The sequence below is a fragment of the Drosophila gunungcola genome, assembly GCF_025200985.1.
Source record: "Drosophila gunungcola strain Sukarami chromosome 3L unlocalized genomic scaffold, Dgunungcola_SK_2 000003F, whole genome shotgun sequence".
Classification (NCBI taxonomy): domain Eukaryota; kingdom Metazoa; phylum Arthropoda; class Insecta; order Diptera; family Drosophilidae; genus Drosophila; species Drosophila gunungcola.
In genome coordinates this window covers 1,261,004-1,277,611 of record NW_026453179.1, presented here as the reverse complement: position 1 = coordinate 1,277,611, position 16,608 = coordinate 1,261,004, and positions in this window count along the sequence as shown.

Genomic DNA, 16,608 nt, shown 5'->3' with positions numbered 1-16,608 from the left:
AGAAGCAGCAGCAGCAGCACCAGCACCAAGCAGCAGCAACAACTTCACCGAGTGGGTTGCAAAGTAAATTTTTAATGGGCGAATGAAATTATAGCCCCCAGAAGAGGAGGAAAAGCTGTGGAAATTCCGCAGGCAGCGGGATGAAATAAATGAAATGAAACAAGCGGAGCCCAGCAGCGAGAAAAAGCGAACGCTGACTAACTACCAACTTGGCTCATTTTCACAGTAGCAACAGCGATGACGTAGCGGCTGCCTTGCCTTTTAATGCAACAGTTTTTCTTTGCCATTTCCCACCCACTCCACTCGTTTCCACGGGGCTTTCCCAGACGCAGCCTTAGATGTTGTTGCATTTGCACTTGCAGCGTCTACCCAAAACGAAAGCGAAATTAAAATGGCACAAGAAATTAATGGGCTACGTGGGCGGGAAGTGGATGTTAAATGGGCGAAAAAAACAAAGAAAATGCTATATAGTTTTCAAGATTTATGAGCCACCGACAAGACAAAACTATTTGGGAAAGTTTTTAAAAAAAAGTGGTAGGGAAATCGTTTGTAGAAAAACAAATCTTGTTCTGATTTTTAGGTTTAAAGCTTTTTATTTTAAATCTATTTTATTTGCTTAATCAAGCAAAAGTTAATAACTAAAAAACTAACAAATTAGTATTTGTCTTAATAATTGTGAAGCCCTTAAATAATTTAATTATCATTGGTTTAAATTTGAATATACATACATGGCAATAGTTATAATAATTTATTATATTTTTACACATCCTTTGCATTATTTTCCACTACACCAATCCAATATGATTGGGTGACCTTATCATTCTTACTGCTCATTTAATTACTCAAATATCTCAAATTCGCAGCGACAATCACTCATGACGAAAAGAAACCCCACTCCCGTTGACAACGACAATCAATCGATTTACCCAATAACGACAATATCAGCAGTCAGTCAATCTATACATTTCCCAATCTTACAGAGCCAAAAGTCATTGGCTGACTTGAAAGCTGAAAAGTCAGAGAATGAAAGGCGGCGAAAATCAAGAAGCCCAAGCTATTGACAAAAGGATCAGCAGCGGACAGACCCAAAACTGACCCTTTTCCCATGGCTGCCAGTTGGCAAATGAAACTCAGTCGAGTGCAACCGACAAAAAGAATGGAAATTCAGCTCTCCATTTTGTTGCCTTTTGCAGCCCGACTGGCATTCTCTGATTAGAATCGACTGTGGACACGCATCGTTGGCATTGAATGGCCAAAGGTTGCCAAAGTGTCAGCATATATAAAAATGTTCAGATGCAGAATAATAGTGGTTCACATATTTTAAAATAATTTGATAAGGTAGTCAGAATTTAAACAATTTACCAACTGTTTTGAACAACCGAGTGCCATACAGAAACTTTTTTGTTGGTTAAATAATTTTTGGATTATTAAATTTTATTGCCTCATACCTTAATTTCTTTAAAAATCTTTTCCTTAGGTTAACAAAATTATTTCAAGAATTTAAATTAGAGATTTATTAAAATTTGGACTATTCAAATATGTTGCCTTTTGCCTGTAAATCTTCGAAAATGTCTTTCTTATATGTTTAAATAAATCATTACTAGAAATTTTTAACATTACATTACAATTTGGACTTTTGACTTTCCTTTTTACCCTTTATTCGATTTTTGTTTGTTTTGAAATACTCATTTCACTTTTACTGTGTTTGTCTGAAAGAATATATATTTCAACTGACATTTATGCTTAATGGTTTTTAGCTTTGCTCTTCGCTCTAAATAAGATTAAAGAACATTGACAACTAAATGAAAAGCTCCTTTCTTACCCAACCCATTTCGGGGTGTTTTACATTTATTTTGCTGGGCAGAAGGAAAAATGGCAAATTTCCAGTACATTAATATGGCAGCCGATAAGGCAGCGGTTCGCCAAAAAAAATACAAATTGGGAGGAGGGGGCGTGGCAGTCGGGCTACATGTGTGACATATCGCATGACATTCAGCGCGTTGAATTTTCAAAGAGTTTTTTTTCGCAGCCATCTCTCCCTTTGCTTTCATATTATATATATATATTTTTTTTTGCGAATTTCGCTTGCCTTGAAATTGAATAAAACAACCTGAAATGACAAACGAGACTGAATTCGGTGGGGTTGGGAAATTGTGTGTTGTTGGTGTTGTTATTGTGGGTCAGGGGGTGGCTATTGAGCATGCGAGTGTGTGTGCGAGCACGTGTGCACCCGTAATTTTCCATTTGTGAACTTTTCCCTTTCTTTTGGGCTGTAGATTTTCACGCTTCCGGCATTGATGAAGCTGCCGAAGGAGTACGCGGCAACAGCCAGCGGAAAATGCTGAAAAATCAACAGCGGCCGCAGCTTGACAGCCAGATAGACATAGCAACAGCAACAACAAGAAAGGAAAAAGGGAAAACTACAACAACCACTCTAACGAGCTCTCTCATTGCGTGTGTGTGCGTGCGTGAGGGTGTCAATTTGCAAAAGAAAATAAAGAAATGGAAATACGCAAAGCGCGACAGGCAAAAATCGAAGTTGAAAAATAAATGGGAGACAATTTCGTCAGGACGAAAAGGGAATAAGAATGGGAATTACACTAAGAAAAGCAACATGAAATTAGTAACAATACAAAAACTGAGGACTTTACAAACGTAGTAAATGCTTAATATTTCGATAATAATGTCTTGAAAGGGAAATTTTGAAATATAAATATATATAATTAATATAATATAATTACTTTAACTACCCCGAATTAATGGTTTAAAGATTAAAGATAGGTGACAAATCTTAAAACAATGCGCCCTTTTTTTGAGGAAAAAAAGATTTCATATCGCTTGTTGTTTCTTAAAATTCTGATTTGGTGATTAATTATTATTATTGTAAAAAATATGAAAGAAAGCCTTTACAGATTTTTAAAGCTTGCAAACATTTTCTTTAAGTTTGGAGTTTATGAATGGGGTAACAAAAAGGATTTATTTTTTAGGGATACTTTGTCCCTTTGCAGATATTTTCCCTAAATAATATTTACTAAAATTTTTTTAATTTTTCTAGTCTAATTTTTAATTCACATTTTTTGAAGACCGTGCATAATTTTTCGGTGAATTAAGGTGGATTGAGCTCGATTCCCGGTTGAGTCCGATGGCGGGTCCTGTTTGTTTATGCGGCCTATATGAGTTCCAAATAAAAAATGGCTACCAAAAGCAGCAGCAGTAATACAGCCCACATGAGTTGGCGAGTGTGTGCGTCTGAGTGTGTGTCGGTGTAATAAGATATTTTAGTGACTTGTGTCACAGCGCATGCAAATCCATCAAATGTGTAGTCCCCCGAAAGTCCCTGCCCCAGAAGCTCCCTTTACTTATTTGTAATGGGATCACAAACACACTTCAATTTCATTTGTGACGCTTTACGCACAAACACACTGTCAACCGGAGTGGGGGGGATTTTCCCGGGAAGATGAGAGCTCGGAGTCAGCGTATCAATCACAAATTAATGAGATGTGAGTGCCGCACAGTTTCTGCCACGAAGGACTCCAAACTGACAGTTTGCCATTTTGAGGAAAATGCGGAAAGGAAAGGAAAGGCGGCGAGGAGTAGGTGGTGGTGGCGATTTTCCCTCTCATGCAAATGTGTCGCCCTTCCAAATTACATACAATTCATCACATTTCATTTGGCAGAGACGATCCAGAAGGCAGAAGGCAGAAGGCATCTCCTCTGCCGATATATATCTTTCTATTTCTGTTTCGACTTGGGTTTCCGTTTCAGTTTCTGCTGCTGTTTTCAGCTTCAGGTCCTGGCCAAATTGGTGGCCCGGCATTTAATGGGCTTTGCGACAAAGGCCCTCAAACGAGCTTTGTGCCATCCGAATACTCAGCGGTACCGGTACCGGTACCTATGTGTCTGGCTTTGTCTGCCCAATTTGTAGCTAAATCCAATTGCCTGATATGTGCACATATAAATAAGGTAACTTTAGAGCCTTGAAGGATGTCAGCTTGAGCTGGGATGACTTGTAATAAATTCGATGAAAATGTTAGTTGGATTCCAGAGGCATTGCAAGAACATACAAATCATGTATTTATTGGATAATTTAAACAACAAATATATGAAATTAATTTGGCATAGTTATCATTATTAACTTCTGATTAAGCCAATTTGCATTTAAGATTTAATGTCAATTTTCTTGATTAGTTGGTAATAAAAATAACGTTTTAAATATATTTGTTTGAAATTTTAGTGCCAATTTAAAAAATTAATTTCATTTTAAGTATTAATTTGTTATCCAATTTGTTTAATTACTTTATCTTACATTACTTTTATTGACTGGCTATAAAAATCACAATTATTTTTTTATATTCATACAAGTTCTCTTGATTGTATTTTACAAACTCACTATTTATTCAATCGACAACAAACACAACTAATCAATATTTTCCACCTGCACCCTCTGAAAAATAATCCAAGAATAAAACAAATTTGTAAAGCAGAAGTAATCCTCAGTTCAATAACTAAGTAACTATAATTTTTACCTTAGTCAAAGTTGCCGGTCATGTTTTAGATAGGTAAGACACCTTGGCCCAACCCAAAAACTTTTCCCTCATTCAAGAATCAGGAATTTGCCAAAGTCTTGGCAGCAGCCACAAATTGCGCAGCGTCATAAAATGTAAAATTTTCAATTGTCTGCAATCTGTGTGCGAATGAGTGTGTGAGCTGCTGCTGCTGCCCTGGCTCCACTTGAACCCCAGTGAACTGACGTGGATCCCCCGGAAAAGCCAGGAATTCCCTTATCCCCTGCATCCCGGATCTTCTCGAGTGGCCAGAGACCAAACATTTTTATGGACGCTTACAGTTTGGCAACCGTTGGCCGCTTACATTGTTCACATGCTGCCGCCGAAGCCAGCAACTTGGCTGAAAGGCAAAGTATTAGAAATACAATAAAGTCAAGTCAAAGTGAAAAGTTTTACGCAGCGGCTGCCGCAGCTACTGCGTATTTTCCGCCCCCTCTCGTCCAACAAAGAAATTGAGTAAAAAATGCAGGAAAAGCGACGAGAAAAAAAGTTTTGCAAACAGCTAAGTTTGCTGGCGCCCGATGAGAACTACCTTTGTCGGGGAAAATTGGGGGAGAGGGGTGGGGGCTAAAATGGGAAAAAGGGGGAAAAGGGGGGACACCACAAAAGCGCTACCACAAATAACTTTGTTTGCCACATATGAGGCGGCGCTTTTCGTGTTCTCTTTTTTTGTTTGAGGCGCGGCTTAAAAACTTTTAACAATGCACCAAGGCTGCCAAGTGATTTCTTTCATATTATTAACTTGGGCTTGAGGAGTCGGCTCATGTGAAGTGGCCACCAGTGGAGGAGCAGCCACTGCATCTGCCACTGCAACTTCTTGAGGAGGAAAACTCCCGACTTTCCCAACTTTAACCCTCTCGAGGCACTGCCACTTGACCGTAAAGGAGTCACGCATGCGTGGAAGACAGTGTCAATTCCATAGGGGATTAGGCACTCGGAGAAAATGCGAAGGTCTTTTAAAAACAAGTAATTGAGATGAAGAAATGTGGAGGTACTTTTATTTCATTGATGAACTGCATTTTAAGCTTGATCATAGCTTATAAAAAATGTATTTATTTTTCAAAGGCAATAAGGTTTTAAATATATTTTTAGCTTATATCATGTCATATGTCATGTACACATGATATTTTTCAGAATCTTTATAAATTTCTAAAAATCTGAATATTTTGCTAAAAAATATTTTTATCAAAATATTCCATTAAACATGTGTTGTTTAAATCTTCTTAATTATTTTAATTGGAAAATGGCAGGAAATAATTAATATTTTAAGCATATAACAATACACATTTTTCTGTGGTTTTGTTTTTTTAATTGATCACAACTTTGTAAAAGCGAAAGCTAAACAGAATTCCTATATTTGCATCGGGCAAATTGAGTTAACTTTAATTGATTATACTTGGGATATATCTCTAAAGACCGCAAACTTTTTGTTTCAGTTTATAGAGGTACATTCTGCTTCTACGAAGACACTTTCCAACTATGAACGTATTTTTCGCAGTGTAGCTACTAGCTATCCTACATCTCCATACATCTGAACCATCACCATCTCGATCTAGCAACCAACGCGCCCGAGCTTCACGCACAAACTGAAGATCCACGGAATCGCAGAACAGCTGTGAAGGGTTCGCTGCCTCAGTCATGCAAATCGCGCATAAATTCTAATTTATTCAGCGCGGACCGGCGGAGGGGCGACGCCATGGAGAGGGTTGCCCTATTCCTATGCCAATACCTATATATCCACCGCCCAGGTAGAACAGCCTCCTGGGCCCTCAGTTTTTTTTTTCACTTTTTCACCGAGGCGTTTACGCCGGCGCATAAATTACCCAGCGAGAGGCATTCGAAGGCAGCAGATCAAAAAACCCCTTTCGAGGACTGGAGAACTGGTCACGTAATGCCCACATCAATCTGTCCTCCGTCTCCTTTTCTACTTATATTTTTTTATTTTTCTGGAAGGCGTTCTGCTGCGGATTTTCGGCGGGCATTTTTTGTTATTTCATTCGGCTTATGAACTGACAAATTCGATAAATGCTCTCTGTCATTTGATTGATGAGCTGGCGTCTGAATTTTGTGGCGGCTTAAGGCTCGCTGTTTTTTTTTCGTTTGGTTTTTTGTATTGATGATGGGTTAGGCCACGAATATTGCTCAAGTTTCGGGTGGTAGTCAAATGAAGGGATTAAGGAAAAAAAAGCTATGTCTCAAATAAATAGCTGCAATTTTTTGGATCATAAATATTGATTTGAAACATTCAAACTGTTTTGGCCAAAAATAAAGCTTAAATCTGTAGATCTAAAAACAGCATTAAGAATATTATGGCTAATCGATATAAAATATGTATTTAAATTTGATATATAAAAAGAAATTAATAAACAAAATCTAAAAATTAAAATCTAAATATATTGGAAGTCACAAAAAGATAATAATATTTAATCTGCCTGATTTCTTAGAATGCACTATTTATTTAATTTTAGTTATAGATCAAATATTTTTGTTTGTTTGATCTTGAACAGCCTATTATTTTTTATTTGTTTACGTTAAATTCCACAATACTTCCGTTTTTTTGTGCACAAACCACAATACCCTTTTGTAAAACAAACCAAAGAGTTACCCAACTCTGGGTGACATCCAGAACAGCACTTGAAATTTCATGGGCAATTCAGTGCTAAACCCCTTACACCCAACTTTACCCGTTAAATTTAGAATGTAAAAAATAAAATAGAGGACAAGCAAAACAGCATGTAAATGTGTTGTTAAATGCGACGGCGACATAAAGAAATATTGGCATTGCGAAAAATCCAAGTTAGCGCGCATAAATCAACAATTTTTATGCAATTGCAGGAGATAGCAGAGCACTAACCCCTTTGATCCGCGAAATGGGTAGGGGAATCCTCAACATATGCCAGCCCATTAACATGCGATTGTCAGTTCGGTTGTGATTCGGCATTATGAATATTCATAGGCTGGCATTGTCTGGGATCGGCGTAACGTAAATTAAAAGGCAAATTTATAATAATGCCCGAAAGCCAGGGGACAATGGCAGATCACAAAGGGGTTAGATCAGATAAATGCTCTATCTCTCTGGCCAGAAAGCACTTTCTGCGATCCGAGGGGCAAATCGGCAATAAATCGCCTTCAGACAATGGCCCGATGGGCCGGGGCAAAAAGGGAAAGGGTTTCATTTCGTTTCGAGAGCATCCTATCTAACCAGTTTGCTTACTCCGGTTTTTATTGACAATAGGGGTAGTAAAAATAAAAAAAAAACACCGGAATACCTGACTTTCCATCGCTCGCCACGCAAAAACATTGAACTGCTCGGTTAGAGTGTTTGCGGTTGGTATCGGTTTCTGGTTTTCTGGGCCGCACTTAATTAGACTTTTATGCCAAACTTTCAATACACATTTCATGCTCAAATAGCTGATGTGGGGATGGGTTCAAATCGCGTCGAATCTCTCATCTGCATACAAAATCTAGGCCCGCATCGTTTCCTTGGCTACCTGAAGCGAATTCGAAACGCTTTTGTCTTTCGTCTTCACGCATCATGAATTTGATTGAGGATTTTATGCTTTGCATTCAATAATTTTACGCAGCTTCTCCTCATTCAACACGGAACAGGAAGTTGCCCGGCGGAAATATCTCTCTCAAGAGATTTTCTTTTCCCTTGTTATTGGCGGCGCTCTGAAAACTTTTTCCAAAAAGTGAAAGTGCAAAAACAGGTAAATGTTTTGCAAGTAACGCACTTGACAGTCACCTTGGATTGAGTTGGTTAATGAGGGAGGGGACTTTAAAGGGGGTTAAAAATTTTTTAAATTTTATTGAGGATATAATATTTTGGTACATCAAGTTCCTTCATAATTTCACTCGCAAATCAAAATTACTCGATTTGTTTTATCTATACATCAATTTTAAATTAAATATTCAGCATTTACTTGAACAAACAATAAAATATACAAGTGAAGACCTTTGAATAGGAATATAAAATCGTTTTTAGTTCAGAGACATCTCTTGGTAAAAACAAACTGACTTTAGTTACAATCCAAATAAAACATCAGCAACAGCAACCACAAAGTCTACACATAAATAAACAAAAGAAACTGCAGTTACAGCAGCAACATGCAGCTGAACCGCAGCAACTCTAACTTGCACAGCAAGTCTGAGTGTCTGAGACACCCAGAAGCAGGCAAATCTTCAGTTGCAAGAGCAACATCAAGCATATAACAACAACAGCGACGGCAGCAACAGCAACATTTTCAGCAACATAATGAAATTAAGCCACATTGTGTAGCTCCTTTCTCCTCCCAGTACCCCGATTTTCCTTCGGCGTTTAACTGCTGCTGTGTCTTTGGAAAATTCAGGAAACCCAAGAGAAATTCGTGTACGTGAAAATGAACGCCCAACTTTTGCCAGCTTGACTCATTTTCATTTTCCCCCGCTTTCCCTTTCCCATTTTTTACCCGCCAAACATTTGAGTGTGTGTGTGTGTGTGTGTGTGTGTGTGTGTGTTTGTGTGTTTCGGGCGCAATTAATTAAAACTTTGTTGGGGTTGGTTATGGTCGTGTCCTTGTGCGGGTGGTGGGTGGTGGTTGGTGGGTGGCATAAAGTGGGTGGCGAAGTCTGCTGCCGGGGAAATTATGTCAAAGTGTCTGGCTCAGTTTTGCTCCTTCTTCTTCTTTCGCTTGTCTGGGGCGTTTTGTGGGAATTCCCCCAATTATTTCGGCGTCGCCGTCGAGAGCTTAATTTGTTTTTACTTTCAGTGGGGCACCGAGGGAGTGGGTGGCCCTTTTTTCATTTTGCCTTTCCGGTGGCAACTTGTTGCTCGCCTTGCCTTGCCATTTAATGAATTCAATTATGAGGATGAGCAGCTGGTAGCAACTGGTGGCTATGAAAATGAAATGCCACTTGCTAGCTGACACAATTTGTCAACTGGCACATCACAACAGCAGCTTCACATCACACTATGGAATGTCCTTATTTTCACATCCTTACATCCTGTAGTTCAAGTGGCTCGTTCCGCTTTCCTTTGGCTGAAATTTCAATAAGCGAACAATGGCTGAATTCTGGGATTGGTTGCTTCTCCTGCCGCCTGCAAATTGTCATTCAAAATTCATGCAGCACCAGGAAAAACGTCCTTCGGCAGGCTCTCGACTCGACTCACACATGCAGATGGTGGCGGGCTTTGGAAATGTCTTGAGCACGGCGAAAAAATAAGGTGATTCGAATTTACAGCTGGCCATTTTCGAGCCTAATGGTCAGCAGAAATTAAAGTTACCAAAACAATGGGAACCAGGTTTGTTTTTAGTGGGACTTAAGAAAACAGAAAATTGTATTCACTTTCATAACAATACATTGCTTGACTAATTTTAAGTTAAGTAAATCGAAATTAAAAAAGCCATAAGTCTGAGAAAAAAATGTAATGCAATGAATTGACTGAAATAGCGAATAAAAAAACGATGTATCTTTTGTTTAAAATATGTATTTATTTAATAACAATGTTCCTAATTTCAGCAATTCAAATCACTTAAAGCTATGTTATCGTGCGTTTATTTTTTATTAATAAAAAAAAAAACTTAGCATCTAAAAATTCTTGTTCCTGGTTGCAGTGCATGTTCAGAAAAAAAAACACACATCCTGCACGACACATTCAATTCCACATTCCCATACGTGCCCTTAGTAAAACTGCCTCTTCACTCGTCCTTCAGTTGCCCCCTACTCGTACCCCTTTCACCTTTGTCAACATGCAGACTCCTCACTGTACTTTGATTTTTATTCATTTCCCGCTCGCTGGCATCGACAATGACGCTTATTATGAATTCTTTGTGATTTCGCGTGTGTTTTTTTATTTCAGCTCTCGTGTCTTTTCATATTTTCAATATCTTTGCCGCCCCCGATTTGCCCCGCCCCTTAGTCAATTGAAATAACTCGCATGATGATGATTGTTATTCAAATGTGATTTCGCTTCATATTCTCCTCGCATTCCCATGCATCCTTTGCGCCAGCCTGTGTTTATCGTGTTGTTTGCTTTTCATTGTGTATGCAAAAATAATTATTTATATTGTTGCATTCGAAGAGCAGGAGAGTTTTGCAAAATTTATGCTGAACGAATTTTTAGAATTTTTAATTATTCTCGGAACGATGAGGAAAATTGAAATGGACATTTTACAAAGCTTTAATATTTTCTGTATGTTTAATTAAATTGACTTAAAAATCTTGATTTGAAACTAAAATTTGAAGACTGATTTATACATTTTTATTTAATTAGCAAGTTTAGATATAATGGAATCAATTTTCTAACAAATGTCTCAACATTTAATTAAAAGTTCTACAGGCTTTTCAATTTATCATCTGTAGTTGATTACTTTAAATTATTTTGAACACTTAAAATAATTTGAGTATCCAAAGTATAGACAAATAAAATAAATAATACCAAATTTTCAAATTGGATCTTCATGCCATCTTATTGATCCTAAAAAACCCCATTTCATCGCAGTCTATAACTTTTGGCGGCATTAAAAATGAAATTTGACGACACCCCATCATGATTCATGGTGTCGATGGAATATCTTAAAAATGTACAGTAAAAAATGGGAAGGAAGAAATAAAGAAGCACGGACTGAGCTTTGCGCTATCGATTAAACCTTTCTTTGATGGGCAAACCTTGAACCCAAATCGTTATTCGACGAGGATATAGATGATGGGCGGGGGCACACCCCCATTGTTGTGTGTGCTCTTCTGGGGCGGCGGCTGTCATCAAAAAATATTGTATTGTTATTATATTATTTTTATGTGCCAGTGCCGAGGACGCTGGCTGATGTTATTTGCATAAGGATGGCATGCTCGCGGTCCTAAAGGTCCTGCGAAGGTCCTGAAAACCAGCAGCCAGAAAAAAACGTTGAAATAAAAAGCGTTTTGTGTTCGTTCGTTTCGCTTGCTTATTTCGCATTGTAAATTTTTATGCTAAAACGGGAGTGTGTGGGTGTGGGAGTGTGTGAAAGGAGGGAGCAGAGGGGAGGGGTAAAGGTCCTGCCACACCCCTCCGCCCCCTTTCTGATGCCTAGCGAGCCAAGCAATCACACACATTGTAATTGAACACACACGCTCGAACGCATTTTGTTTAGATTTCATTTTTTTTCTGTGTGTCCTTGTTGCTCCTGCTCCTGTTTCTCCTTCTGCTTTATTCTTTGGCGGGTTCGTCTTTCTATACGTATTTTTGTTGTGTATTTTTTTTCTTATACATTTTGGGTTCACGAGATGTCGACATAAAATGCAAAACAGAATTTCATTTTCGGCAGGAATGCTCTGAGCGGAGTTGTTGTTATTGGGAATGCTACAACATTGTTGAAGCATGTAATATCCTGCCAAGGATAAGGGTTGGCACACTCACACTCACACACGAACACACACACACACACACACACAAAGGACCCTCCCCACTACATCATGTATGTTGTTGACGATTTCTGCTGGAGTTTTTCGTCCTTCCTTCTTTCTGTTTTTTTTTTTCGCTTCTTGCGAATTTAGTTTATTGGTTTTGTGTGCCTGTATGCGTGTGGGAGGAGCCGTCCTTAAATGTGTGTGAGTTCCCTTTTTTTGGGGTGATTGATTGGCATTACGAGCTCGACATTTACATACACATTTCATTTATGCAAATGCTCGCAATTCATATTCCACAAATACTTTAGCCAATTACAATGAGCAGCAACAACAACGACAACTAACCGCTCTGCTCACATTTCAATTTCCAATTTTAAGCATTTTCGCAGCTAATTTCCCCCCAAGATTTGCACCAGTTAGATGGATATCCATGCGAGATATCGGCTTGAGATCTCCCGTAATTTCCTGTCGCAGCCATTTTCGGATTTCCACGCCAATGGGGCGAAGTGGAACGAAGATGGCCAAAATGCACCGAAGGTGTGGCCAACCATCTCCATCATTCTTTGGGCTATTCAGTTATTTATTCGGTAATGTCGGACATTGAGGCATTAGCACGACCAGAACTCGGTCCCAACTGCAGGGGCTGGAATGTCATGCCTGACGAGTTATGCTGATGAAGAGGCGTTTACGCCCAAGACAGCGGCACAGTGGGCTAATAACATAGGGAGCTATTTGCAAATGACAGAATATGAATAAGATTGCTTAAAATGTTACTACAATAACATATATCAGGCTTGGCCCTAATTTCATCTCATTGTTAGCAATTGCATCTCTTTCTCAAAAAAATTTATTAAAGAGCATAATATTCGGCCTAATAAATGATAGACATATTTATGTAATAGAGTATCTCGTCAAATAAAAAAGAGTTTTAAATTATAATTTTGAATCATTATAAATTCGCATTGATCAACTCACAGATTAATGAATTAACTGATTAAGTAATTAATTTTAATTGACATGTCTAGACAAAATATATGAAATATGAGAACTAGCAATATTAGTTTTTCTTTTTTAAATGTGGCTCTTTTAAAAAACCAATAAGAAAGAAAACATTCTTAACCATCATAAATACTTGGCAGCATTGAATAGGATTTATTCATCATGACACCATTGAATATTTCTTACGCTGATATCATTATTAAGTTGAATTTTATAATTATTTCCACTGTGCCAGCAAGTTGAACAACTTCCTCAACTCAAGTCTTGGATTTAAATTAGCATTTTGCATAAATGTTTGGTATGTCATCATAAAGCAACACAAGCACGCACACACACACTTAACACACACATCAAAACCGCACACCCACACATAGGCGCAAATACATAAACACACTGACAGCCGAGTTGGAAACATCAAACAAGCCAACGCAGCCACACGTGGCGTATGCGTAATGCGAAATATAGACATTGCCTCAAAGGAATCGAATGATTCGTCTCGTTTGCGCTTATGAGTTTTTATCATATGTTACAATTTTCGGTGCTCGGTTTTTCTTTTTTGCGATGTGCAGCTGGGCAAATCCGTTTTGTGTGCAATCAGCTACAGCTATCGCAAAATTCGATCGCCCAGGTACTATATAATGTCGCCTAAGCAGCGCAGCAGAGGAAATTAATGTTCCTTTTTGGGGATAGGTGATGGGGAAGGTGTGGGAAGCCTCTGGTGGCTGCCTGCCACTGACGTCTGATGTCTGGGCGAGTGTGGCAGATTAATGATTTCGCAGCGAAAAGTGGAGAGGGCCAGGAAACGCCCCCAAAAAATTCCAAACCGACCCCATGCCAGCCTGATTAGCTTTTTGCGATGGTCATTAGGCGCTGCTCAGGAGGAATTTGCTTTTATGAAATTCCAAGAGATGCAAACGTATGCAAACTTATACGCAGACTACAATGCGGGTCAACATAATAAAATAAAGAACAAAATAATGCAAAAACAGTTATTAAATTTCAATCAAAGTTATAGGATAAAACAAAAAGAAAAGAAAGCAAAAGTCGAGATGTAAATCAGGGTAATGCATCTCAATTGAAGTCAATTAAAATAGATTGTAATTTTAAATAGCTAAGTACAATTTATTCATATATTTTTCAAATGAGTTTCAATAGTTGTGCCAGTTGACTGATATTCTGGAAATGTGTTGATGACCTATATTTCTTTTTTACTAACATTTTATTGATTAAACTGAATGTGTACTAGGTACAAAATCCATTTCAATTTTTTTGTAATGATAATATATAATATCGAAATTTATTAATATTCCTCTAAATTTAAAAACCAAATAATTCCAAAAATGATGTTTATATTTAATATTTAATTTTTATAAAAGGAAACCAAAATCAAATTTAAATACATTTATTAATACCCATTACCGTTTACACCCACACATGCAGCAACTAACTAGGGAAATTATAATAAAAAATATTTTGCGAGAGCCAAATAACTCGAAATGCCTTTTTGATGTTGTAGAAATATTCATGTTGCTGCCAGCACAACAGCAGCAACATGCAACAGCAACAACGACATGGGCGGGAACTACAAGTTTTTCGCATTCATATATGAAGAAAGGGATCTTATAATAAATTCCCGTACGGGCAGACGAGTTGAGGATGACGAGCAACGACAAGGATTCAATGGGAAGAAGGAAACTTTTGCCTCCCTATTTTTCCTTTTTTGCCCAAATTTTTGCATGCAAATGCAGAGGACTTGCGAGTAAGTGTGTGTTGTAGTTTCATTAGGATTACAGTTAGCTTACAGTTTTGCCAACCGCCCTTGGCAACCCTCAACCCTCAACCCCCAACCCCCCTTTAAGCTGGTTATTGAGTTATGACGCATGCGAATGGTAAGCAAAAGTATGGGGGAAAATAAAAATTTGCTGCTTATAAAAGTCGGTAACTATACCCACACACACATACACACAAGCAGAGAAAAAAAACACATTCGAGCGGATTTCAACTTTGATATAACATAGTACCCATAGTTGGATGTGAGTTTGTGTGAGGCGGCATAACAAAAGCTTTGGCAATAAGCATGGCAGCCAAGGCTGACAGACATGGCTCGAGAAAATCACAGCCCCAAGGCCCCTCCTCCTCATTTTTCAAGTCCCCGCCCCTTACCGCCCCCATGCCCACGCCTCTGGCATCCCTTTGAATTGAAGTTGCAGCTGATCCATGAAAATATGTTGCATCCAGCCCGACAGCAGCAGCAACAACAACATCTCGAGTACTGCTACTTACAGCTTGTGGCTCATAAAAAAAAAAACGAAGTAAAAATCCAACTAACATAAAATCTATAAAAATGTGCACAAAATTGAGAGGCGGCCAGAAGAGATGGGGAAATATTTGCCCAGGAATGCAATTTGGATTAGCTTAAAGTGAAAATTTATGCAAGTTAGACAACAATGCATTTGAAAGCTACATTCTGTTGTCGAACAATAGCAATAAAATTTTCTCAAGTTTGATTTTTTTTTTTTATACCGAAATTCTGTAAAAAAAATTCTGTTTTTTAAAGAAACGATTTTGCACAACTTCTTTTAGTGAAGCACTTACGAATTTTAGTAAAGCGTTTCACTTGAAACTGTAAAAGAAATGTGCAAAATTATTTATATAACAACTTTATAGATTTATGGTATTATTTTTATTCAATACCATTAAATCCATTCTTTAAGCTTCTTCAACTCTTTGGTAGCCCCATTCGATTGGTTTGCTTGTTATTGGTTGTGCCTCCGCCTCCACTATCGATTCAGCTCCACGAATCCGTTCGTTCCCCTTTATCGATAGTAAGAAAAAAAAGTCAGACCCATCATCCCCATACCATTTACCCGAGGACATTTCCTTGTTGGCATGTTGCTGCTGCATTTTACATTTTTACTTCGTTAACTTGATTTCCGGCGCCAAATGAATGCAGGCGAGAAGGTTGCGAATCGCAAAAACTTGACAGCTTCAAGCGATCGAAGCGTGTTTAAAGTTTAAATATTTGGTTAGGGAGGCAGCGAAATTCAATTTACGCCAAACAAAATCATAATCCATCTATCATTCATCAGGCGGCGAACGGAAGGAACTTCATAGATACGCGCTAACCTGCACGCTCAGATACAGATACAACGCAGCTGAATGTGAGGGTATGAGAAGGAGGTTTTCTTCTCTGTTTTTTTTTTTCTTTATTTTTTTAAGTCCTGGGGGTTGAGGGCCTCTCATGCCGGGGCTTTTCTTTATTTCTTTTTACATATTTTGTTACGCTTGTAAAGCTCAAATCCCCAGCGTATAAGCATTTCTACTTCAGTCGCTGCTCAGTTTAGCAGGCCCCCAGTCCCCGTTTTATTTTCCCTTCCCTTGCCCGGCTTTCTCAGCTTTCTCAGCTTTCTCTGCTTTCTCCGCCCCCTTGTTTGCCTTTGAATTTGACAAAATGCGTGGCTGGCATTTGGCTGATAACGTGGCTAGTAGTACTGCCTTAAAGCCCGCTCAACAAATGGCCAGAAACAGAGATTTCGAAAGCGTGGTGAGTACTAGGTCTAAGGGGCACGTCTTTTCCTGGAATGGTTTTCTCTCGCCTTTCTCCAGCTTTTCCTGTTTATTTTTTTTCCGTTTGGCTTTGCGAAGGAGAAAGGCCCAACACCTGAGGGCAGAAAGAGAG